The sequence below is a fragment of the Athene cunicularia genome (assembly GCF_003259725.1).
Source record: "Athene cunicularia isolate RWA chromosome 14 unlocalized genomic scaffold, athCun1 chr14_part1, whole genome shotgun sequence".
Classification (NCBI taxonomy): Eukaryota; Metazoa; Chordata; class Aves; order Strigiformes; family Strigidae; genus Athene; species Athene cunicularia.
Genome location: NW_020799118.1, coordinates 1,601,402 through 1,612,458, shown reverse-complemented (window position 1 = coordinate 1,612,458; position 11,057 = coordinate 1,601,402). Strand labels below are relative to the sequence as shown.

The 11,057-nt window shown below is 39.6% G+C and overlaps 1 protein-coding gene across 23 annotated transcripts in view; it reads right to left on the bottom strand.

The window, feature by feature from the left end:
- The window catches only part of RBFOX1 (RNA binding fox-1 homolog 1), a 1,263,570-nt gene that overhangs the window by 108,232 nt on the left and 1,144,281 nt on the right, over positions 1-11,057 (bottom strand). The window lies entirely within an intron of this gene.

The window sequence follows — 11,057 nt, the reverse complement described above, 5'->3', positions numbered from 1 at the left end:
TTTTTTTTTTTTTTTTTTTTTTTTTTTTTTTTGGTTCCGCTGAGAATGTATTTCTAATTTAAAAAGACCTAATAAACAGTTATATGTTTTAGCAGATTATTGATGAGCATTGCCTGGAGAAAATCACAGAATGAAAGCTTTGGCATCCCATTGACTATAAAATGACAGATGTTGCTACAAAATCTTATTTATGGGAAAAAAAAAAAAAAAAAAAACAACAAACCAAACTTGCTATGGATATTTATTAATACACAATTGCACACAACTGCAGTTTCCAGCACCGTTTTATGTCATAAATGTTGAAATAAGTTGCTGAAACTTGAAACCTTTAATGACTGTTGATTGCATCTGCAGGCACTTCATACAGAATTGAGATGCTCAATTTTCCATAATAATTTCTAACTCAATCGATATATATGAGCTAAACAAGTTTAAACTTGGTGAAATTTAATTTAGGTATGGACAACATTCAGAGAAAATCATGTGAGGCATGCCTACATCTCTACCCAGAAATATGTCTTCATATGTCAATTTTAATTTATCATTTCAGAGAATAAATATTACTCTCACAGACCCTATGTCATGCTATTATTATTCTTTGATAGTTCTCTTTATAGTTCACTTTTCTCTGGACCTTTGTCAATCCTATTCAATACATACATAGCTCCATTTTAATAAAAATTATGTTTCGCATTGTTATAATCTCATAAATATTGAAGAGAAACTATTTAACGCAAAAAAAAAAAAAAAAGAGGATATCTATCTATCCCCTCAGAGAAACAAACATCCTCAAACTGACTTCTTGAGTCAGTCAATTTAAATGAAATAGATATGCTCATGATACTGCCTAAGTATAGAGTCACATTAATATTTATCCCTGAAATTATCAAATCAGCTTCCAGAAGTGTGTGGAGGTGTAAACGATAACAGCAAAGGTTTTAAGAAAACCAGTACTAAAATCAGATGCCCTTGTAGACGACGTTTCATTACAATATCTGAAGTAATTCTCTGCCAGTTCGAAACACACCCAGGGAAATAATGACACACGGAAGTCTTCGCTAGTCCGCGTTCATAAAGCATTGTTACCGAAGCTAATCTGCTATATCTGATATAAAACTTCTCTTTGAGTCTCAGTTGTCTTCAATATTTGTACATATTTCACAGGAATTTGTTTTTACTGATTTGCTCTTCTCTCTCTCTCTCTCAGTATATCACCACCTACAGCTGTCACACTCCTTGCCATTTCTGGTCAAATCACAGAGACTGCTTTCTGGTTCTTATTCTGGCACATATTTGCAATTATAAAATATTAAGGAATCTTAACATCCAGTAGTCTTAAAACTTACAACGAAAGTTATAAATAAGGAATAAAAAAAAACCAGATCAAATTCTCACATAGAGAAAAATAAATTGAGACAAACTGCCTTTACTTCAGTGAGCTACTGAAGACTTGGGTGGTAGAATAAATTAAAACTGAAACCATTCTTATAGGTAAAACCAACCCAAATCAAAGGGGGCGCTTCAGAAAATTATTTTTTATTTCGTGTAAAATACTTTCGGTATAAATGTATGGTATACTTTTTAACCAAATCCATCATTAGGACAGTTAAAATAAAACCTGTTGTTTTGTAAATATTTTCTTTTATCTTTACCAAAATACTAATTCATTGTCTCCTTCACTCAGTTCCAGAAATAAAAATCTTCTCTTCTTTAATAGATTTCACTCAAGTTCTTGACAGTTTTCACACTGAAGTTATTAAAGTAAATTAAAACCACAATATATTTATTTTGGCTTGCCCAGTTTTTCCACAGCTGTCACTATTACCAATGCTTCTGCTTTGGCTAAGAGAAGGTTTAAACGCAATGAAAAGTAAGGAGTGGCAGTTATGTTGCAAATTTTTAGAATTTTAGTGATTGAAAAAGTTCCTTCTAGCAACTGGCATGAGGCATGCGTGATTCCTAACACCGTTTGGTTTGTAGTGATGACTCAAGCGGAGGCAGTGGCCGCTGCGGCACACCCGAAGCGCCTGTGAATAAAACTATTCAGCATATTTTTTTTTTTCGTTTGACTTTATAGATTTTTCCTACCCAAGAATTTCAAATATTAATAAAAGCGAAGAAAGAAAGAAGAAGCAAAATGCTAAACGAGATGTTGTTCTGGATAAAATAAACTTTTAAATTTCTTTTTGGAGAAAACATTCTCTCCCCCCCACCATTTTTAAGACCTTCCTAATCCAAATTTGCAATATATTCCACCCAAAAATACATTCTTTAGGGGAAAAAAAAATGGTACGCTTTTAAACCTTCATCCAGCTTTAATGCAAACCCATTTCCCAGGTTACTCCCGACTGGACACAAGAGTGTCCTCTCCCATCCTTAGCACCTGTGGCCAAGGCACCACAAGCAATAAACCAGAATGTTCAGTGAACCTGAAATCAGAGAGAGCCCTGTGTACACTGTCTGGGCAGAAAAAAAACCAATTCCATTCTCCTTCCCAGGAAATAAAAATTTTCAGTATCTCTTTCCATCTATTATTGATGACAGTTGGTCCCATAATGTTTCTTACGCTGGAACTGTATGCTTTCTCATTGACCAATCGCTTTCATTTTTGACAAAACAATGGTGGTGTAGACAAAAATCTTTCGCCCTCAAACCCTGTTTTAGATGTAATGAAATTGCTGTCACAGAACAGCTGTTTGCACGCCACTACAAAAAAGAACCCTGTCCTCAATCTCAGCCTTTAAAGAGTAAATGGAACATAAACAGTAGGAATGCCTAAAATTGAACTCAACCTATTATCTCTTCCTGGGCAAACTGAAAATACATCGTACTGGAATAAACCGAAAAACCTTTGCCAAGTCTTGACCGTTCTTCCATAATCTGCAAACAAATACAAATTTTGTGTTTGTACAAATTTGTACACATCGAAAAACCATTTTTGAAACCCACACCAAATCTAGAGGAAGAACAGCATAATTCTAGTGGGAATAGCCTGTAATATATTTACAGGCAGAAAAGAAAGAGAAGCAAAGCAATAGATTATTTTTAAAAAATATATTCAATGGCAAACTTAGCTGCTACGCTGAGTTTCTCATGTATACATACGCAAGGGTAAAGCTCATCAGAATTTTAAATTTAAAAAAAATGCACATTAAATTAAAAAAAAAAAAATGTTCAAAACAGTGCCTGTTTTTTCCTGCTGCACCAATCAAGTTATTTCTCAGAGAGAAAGAGCTTGTGAATGTCTTCGAGGCATTATTTGATTAAGTTGACAATATTATGTGAGCAATGGTTGAGTACCCACTGTGCTGTACTTTTGACCAAATTGATTTGTGTAATGAACACTTGCTCTATCTCTTCTCTAGCCTGAATAGGGCTCTTGATTTAACCAGTGGTGCTGGAAGCCAAGTGAATTTACAACCCCCACAGTCATTCTCTCTCAATCTGGAGAGAATAGCAGCAGCAGTACATGAGCAAGCATAATTCAATACATTGTGCTATAAGCGCAGAAAATAATATCAGAGAGCTCTGCAATATACCTGTTTGATTTGATTTGTAAACCTGATAAAAAAAGCAATCGAGAAAAGTTCAGCAGAAAAAAAAATAAAATATATATATATATATGTGCGTCCCGAGCAAAAATATAACCATACTGAATGTGTACAAAGAACTGAAAAAATCATGCATAGTAAATCAACTTCACACTTCCCTTAGATAACATCGCACAGTTTCCATTTAAAAAAGAATCTAGATTCTGAAAAGTTACCTTTCCATTAAAAAGTGTGCAAAGAGAATAATTTAACACTGAGCTGGGCACTTTCTGAAAATACCCTTTCCCAACTTTCCTACGAACGGTGTGCTGACAAATGCGATGGACTCGCACCTTTCCTATTTTCTTAAGTAGATTGACTGATTGATCATCACACTGGTCTTGAGAAATTTGTATTCTGCCAAGTCCCAGCCCCGCAATATGCTTCCCAGAAGCATAACAACACAGAGGAAAAGGACTTATCTATGCAGATACAGCTGTCTGCACCTAAATGTTTACACAAAGGTGTGCACATGAAAAATATTCTATCACTCTGCTTTTCCAGCTGGGATAAACATTACCAGAAGTATGAGTGACTTTATTGTTGTCAGCTGCAAACTGCACCTCTCTTATCCTTTTCTCACGAGTAAAGGTCAAGAGTAAAGTCTCATTGCTTTCAGGGTATTACAAAGTGAGATTATTTTTTTTCAAATTAGTTCTAAACGTAAAAATATTCTTAGTATCTCACACCGTAGGGCACACAGCTCACGCTGCATCAATTTATCCGCCTAAGAATCAATTCTGTAAGACGCTGTGCGCTGTTCTTTGTTCTGATCCTAGTGTAAAGTGCACAAAGATGCGGGACATGCCACCATGCACAAAGAAATGTAATAGTATAATCAGGACTGCATTTGATAACGTCGATACATTTTGAGGGTAACCGTGAATATCTGTACTCTAGGAATGCTTCATTTCAGAGACGGTGAGACTTAAACCCTGCAGGGGAAACCCTGACCATCTTGTTTTCAGTGGTAAAATTCCCTTTGAATTCAGCTGGGTCAGAACCTCACCCCAATATTATATATATATCCGCTTGACAAAATAATTTCACCGTTCTCATTAGTTTCGCTCAATTTCCTAGATTGCAAAAGGTATAACGTTCCTGTTTTCATATCTTTTACAAAAACATTTTAGTGTCCAAAGCACCAAATGAAAACAAACCCAAGCCATTTGTCAGCATACCTTAAGACAGTATCTTAAGATACAGAGCAGCCAAGTCCCTGTTCTGGGAGCCCACCTTGTCCCGTCTCTAAAACACTGGCTACCATCCAGTCAGTGCGTAAGAGCGGTCCATCTTCCATTTCACTACTGCAAAAGTATGTTAGACGTTCAATTGTGCCTATTATTATTACTAAAATACTTCCGTCAAAGTTGAGATGAAATGTGAGACACATACACTTAGCTTGCAAACCCTACGACATTCCGTTGACCCAAGTGATGAAGCTGGACCGATCATCCAGCCCGATTCTTTTGTACAGGCAGAATTCATTACATCGTGTTTCATAAGAAAGAAAATGCTTCATGTGGAATGGCATTTAGAAATAAAGGCAAAAAAGAGTGGCTGCTCGTCTATATGAGCTCATCCAAAATTCTAACAGCCTAATGGATGTATTTCACAGAATCACAGACTGGTCTGGGTTGGAAGGGATCTGAAAGCTCATCCAGTTCCAGCCCCCTGCCATGGGCAGGGCCACCTTCCACCAGCCCAGGTTGCCCAAAGCCCCGTCCAACCTGGCCCGGAACCCTTCCAGGGAGGGGGCAGCCACAGCTTCTCTGGGCAGCCTGTGCCAGGGCCTCACCCCCCTCACAGGGGAGAATTTCTTCCTTACATATAATCTAAATCTGCTGTCCTTCAGTTTAAAACTATTACCCCTCATCCTATCCCTCTCCCTCTGATCAAGAGTCCCTCCCCCCTTTCCTGTAGCCCCTTTAAATACTGGGAGGCTGCTATAAGGTCTCCTTGGAGCCTTCTCTCCTCCAGCTGAACCCCCCAACTCTCTCAGCCTGTCCTCACAGGGGGGGCTCCAGCCCCTGAGCATCTTTCTGGCCTCTTCTGGACTCACTTGAGTCCTTCTCCTCGGGGCTGCTCTCAATCCACTCATCCCCCAGCCTGGATTTTTGCTTGGGATTGCCCCGACCCACGGGCAGGACCTTGCCCTTGGCCTTGTTGAACTTGTCACATGGTCCCACCTCTCCAGCCTGTCCAGGTCCCTCTGGATGGCACATCCCTTCCCTCCAGTCTGTCGGCTGCACCACACAGCTCGGTGTCATGGGCAAACTTGCTGAGGGTGCCTCGATCCCTCTTTCCATGTCTCCAACAAATGCCTTAAATAAGTTTCGTGTCAGACAAGGAAGCCCACCTTTCTTTTCTCCCAGACACATGGGACCAAGTATAGCCCCTACACAATTCCAATTCTGCATGTCTGATATTACATTCAATATCAGTGCATGTAGTCTGAGCAGTAATGGAGTCTGACAACGAAGCTTTAGCGAGGCAGTAAGAACGATGATCAACGATGTGCCCGTACGGCAACTCGCCCCACCACCGACAGCAAACCCCGGCTCATCAGAGATGCCACGTCTTCACTGGGCTGCCAGGGACACCTCGTGTGGGTCATTTGGCAGCAACTGCCACTGGTGGAAATGCCTTTGAATGTGAGGAAGAGTCCCGCCACCCCTTGACTCCACCAGCAGCAGTGTGATTTGGGAGAACCGGACCCTCCAGGAATAGCAGGGACAGCTCACTGGTCCGAGGAGGGTGTCAGCAGGCTGTCTGCACTGGTGATACTGGTCAAGGGCCAGGGTGGCAGGAGACAAGGTGTCAGGGCCACCTTTTTTAACTGAGAAGAGACAACCACTTCCCCTCTGGAATATTTCATGTTGGAGGTCCTGGATCAGTCAGATGAATATAATTTACTACCAGGAAGACTATGTCAAGAGGTTGACTCTGACTGGGACATTTGTTTCAGATATACAGCAACACACAAGCACAACACCCCAGCAGAGTCCCTTAATCCAATTTACAGACAAATGAAAAAGAACCTGAATAATTTTGTGCTTTGCTTCAGCAGTTTCTATGGTTCCTGCTATTGAACATGCTTTGGGGCTTCAGCGTACTGGGTATATTGTTCCAGGTTGAAGACTTTAAAGCAGTACTGATTATTTCTTTCATTTCTAGATGGATGCATTCTGGATGCTGATACCACAGGCTACAAGTACTGCTATTACTGTGATAGCTTATGCATAGAAAGCTAGCAGCCTAAATAAGAGATCATTAATTTTGAGGACAGATAGGAGCAATAAGATAGGTTTCTTAAGCTTCTGGTACTGCAGGGCAACCCAAAAGTTATTAATTACTTGGCTACATTAATTATTTCCCCAATCTATCTTCCTTAACGATATGGAATACATAGTGCCTTAAGTTGCCATTGCTGGCTCATCATTTTTCTTCTAAAATAGTCAGCAGGATATCAGAGAATAGCACATCAATCATGTTTGGACTGGAACCACATAGAAATCATAAATGTTTTGGATTCTAAATGTATTGCCTTGAAACTCAGGCAAAATTTGCAAGTATAAAGAGTAGATATTATCTTTAAAACAATATTCAGAGTAGGTTTTAATAAGGTTTTGAGTAACTAAGCAGTTGCCCCGCTCAGTAAAGGACATCCAATTGACACCGGTGAAGGAATTACAGTAGATTGCCTTCGTGTATTATTTATTGTTTTCATAGGTTCAATAACTATTTCTGACTACCTACTGATCCCATTCATGAATGTCACAACAACAATTAACAAAACCATTCTCCAAGCAGCTGCATCCTGGCTCCGTTAGCCAAGAAGGAAACGCATACGGTCTATGCACACCTTCAGAAGTTCATTCTACACTTACAAAAACGGAATCATTGTGATATTTCCGTAAGATAATTTAGAAATAAATTCCCTCGGTTTATCCTTAAAAAAAAAAATGGGACACACTAGGAAATATTTTACTGGTCAAAGGACAAAAACATTAACTGAAATGAAATATCTTAAGCAGTGATATACAGACACAAAGAAATATTCAATTAATTTTTTTATTCCTCTTTCATCTGTTAGTCAGAGGACTATTATTTCTGATGTAATTCTTGCTGCTCTTTCAAAGGACTTCAACAGCAAGAATGAAGTGTTTAAAAATAACTTTGTTTCAATACTTGAAAGACTCACATAAAATCTGGACAGGCAACAAATGAAAACCTATCAAAAAAAACCACCCCATGAAAATAAATATAGAAATCTTGATTAGAGTTGATTAAAGGTTTTTTATCATTTGAATGGGAGCTCTAACTTCACATCACACAAGCTTGTTCAATAAATCCATCAAAGTACTACAAGAACAAAAAGCTACCAGTATCCTCAGCACTAAAAAATGACTTGCTCGTGGCATTTCTGCCAACAAATTACTCAGCACATCTACATCCTAAATTTACCTCTGCTATTTCTCTCACAATGGAGCTTGTTTCCTCTTGTGTGCCTTAAAAGAAACATAACGCTAAGGGCGCCGTTTCCCATTCAGGTAAAGCCTCAGAGACACTCGTGTCCCGAAGTCCTGCCTTTCACACCACCCTGAGACTCGGGTTCCTTCCACCCAGCCCTGCGTTTACTCCAGCTCTTGTACAGACGAGTGTTGGTTCAGACCCACTGATCCGACCATAAACTTCATAAAATGAGTTTGTGAGCTGATGCAATTCACAACTGAAGAAAGGGAGATAAATATGTAGGTGATGTCGGGTAAGAGAAAGCTGGAGGACAGGCCCGTTCCTTTCTATGGCAGCACAGCCTTAGGTCACCTTAAGCCGGTTTGGAAACTGCCGCTTATCCCGACCGCTTCATATAAAACAGGAGTTGAAGTGCTTCCTCTGAAAGTATTAGTGAGGAATGGATACGATATATTTTTAATATCCAAAAATACAGATCTGCCACGTACTGGTAAGTAACAAAGTTTCAGTGAAGAGAAGCAAAACAGATGAAAAAAAAAAATAGAAATGTTTTGTAAAGCTTACAGGTAAATATGCCTAATAGAAGAAGGCGGTTTAGAACTATTATCACTAAATTACGCTTTGAAAGGCAATCACACGCTCGCAATAAATCAGGACGCTGCTCTTGAGACCGAGACTTTCTGACTGATGCGAAGTTTGTGGCAATAACTTCGTTACTGAAAACCCACTCATCCTCCCTAAATAAGTTCTCCTATCCAACTCAGTTATTACCTTAATATATGGGTTATTCACAAAACAACATAATACACAAGGCGGCAACTGTACTTCTACCTGTGGTAATTCATTCATGCACAAGCATCGCTGTTATAAAATAGAATGAGATTATTTTCTTAAATGTTCTTGCAAGTCATATCCTTCACACGTCAACATTATAAAAGGCTGCAATAAAGATTAAATTTTTGTTCTGGCAACAGGCTCTACCTGGACAAAAATATCTTTTGAAGTCTGCGACTACAATGTTGTGACATTTAATGATATCTGTCCAAAGGAAAAATAATTTATGAAATACTACGCTACACAGGTTCAAAGGACATTACTTTCTCCAAGAGAAAAGGAAGAAGTGTCTTTAGATGGAACATTTGCAGGTTTGCCTATTAGGAGTTGTTTAGAAAGCAGCGTTTACCCTCAGCTGGAATCAACGTACTCTCGTTTTTTGGAATTTCCCCCCCCCGAACTAGACTTGTCATGCATGTAAAGTCCCTTTTTGTCAGAGTTGTGTTGACACAACCAACTGCTGAGCGAACTTGTGAGAGCAGAGTTTCACGCTGAGAGAGAATGGTTGATTGCTGCAGTGCAAGCTCATAAAAAGAAAGAAAATGTGACAGAATGATCAAAGGGTTTTTTTTCCACTGTTTGACCCCTCACCTATTCCTGAATTTCTGCTGTGACTTTCCATTTGCTCACTTGCGTGTCTTAGCCCAAGGAGCCAATTCTTGAACTCTCTGAAACACAGAGGAATTTGCGGGTTCTCCACGTCACAAACCCACACTTTCTAAATCCCATTGATCTTTTTATACCGAGGTATACACCAACTTAACAAACACCAGTTCAGCTCCTAGGCAGAAGAGTAATTTTTCAGACTTAGTTTACCGCCATTCCATGAGAAAATATAGCTGGATTTTTCTCATTGGTTATGTTTGGTCCTCTCCTATCTGAGCACGTTAGAAACAAATGCAAGCAGCATTTCAGAAGAGATATGTTTTGAATGGAAAAGCTTTTCTGTCCCTGCCATTCTCTGATGCCATCCTTGCTACGATGCACTGACAATAGAACGTGCCTTAAGTTTTCCACCAGCCCAACCAAAGACAGAAAAGTCCACGCCATGAAACATTACGCTTTACATAAACCAGAAGCAGAATTTTTCATCCTTCTTTTCAAGCTCATTCAATACTTTTCCTTCATTAATGTGGAAGATGATTTAAGCATTTAGAACAAATCCTTTCTTCCTTTCCTTCTCCCACTTAAAAAAAAAAATAATCTAAAGAGTACTGAATGGTTCAATGAATTTGCAAAGGGTTTAAATCACCAACGAATTCGCAAAGGGTTTAAATCACCTGTTCCAATAGATGTGAATGCTAATCTGGTGGTGAATTCTGCTGGATCATATGAATGCTGCTTGTCACAGAGCTTCACCAATGCAGCTTTTACTGCAGAATTGGGCAACAACTTTGATTACTGATACTCAAGTTTAGGGAAACATATACTGATGAAGCAGAAACAGAACTCGAATCCCGTCAAAATCAGGCTTTCCCTTCCTGGAAAAGTTCTCAGGAAAGAGGGTGAAGAAATTCTCCCTAAATCAGGAAAGTTGGCACTGAGAGTTTAAAGCTATTTCCCATCCTTGCCTATTTCTCACACCAAGCTTGCCAACAGACTTTCTTCCCTTGTTTGTCCTCAAGCACAGCAACCCGAAATTCCTCAGTCAAGACATACCTGTCCTCATCTAACATCTATATGGAAAAGCCATTAGCCATAATGGTCTCAGACAGTTTTGCTATCTATAGTTCACGTCAGGAATCAGTACAGGACGTTCCAGCCATGCGCCGTCGGCCACTACTACCGAGCTTCGTCCTCTCTTGAATTCTCAGAAATGGGACTCAGTCTAGCAATGTTTGCAGATGAAACAAAGGTGGGTGGAGTGACCGATACACCAGAGGGTTGCGCTGTGATGCAGAGTGACCTCAACAAAACTATAGAAACAGTCCAAGAGGAACCTCAGGAAGTTGAGCAAAGGGAGCACAAAGTCCTGCACTCGGGGAGGGAACAGCCCCGTGCACAGGGGAGTGACTGGCTGAAAAGCAGCTCTGCAGAAAAAGTCCTGGAAAATAAATGGAATGTGAGTCAGCAGTGCGCAAGGGACTGGAGTATGTGAGAGACAAGGAGAGGAGGAGAGAGCTGGGACTGTTCAGACTGCAAAAGAGAAGGGGGGGG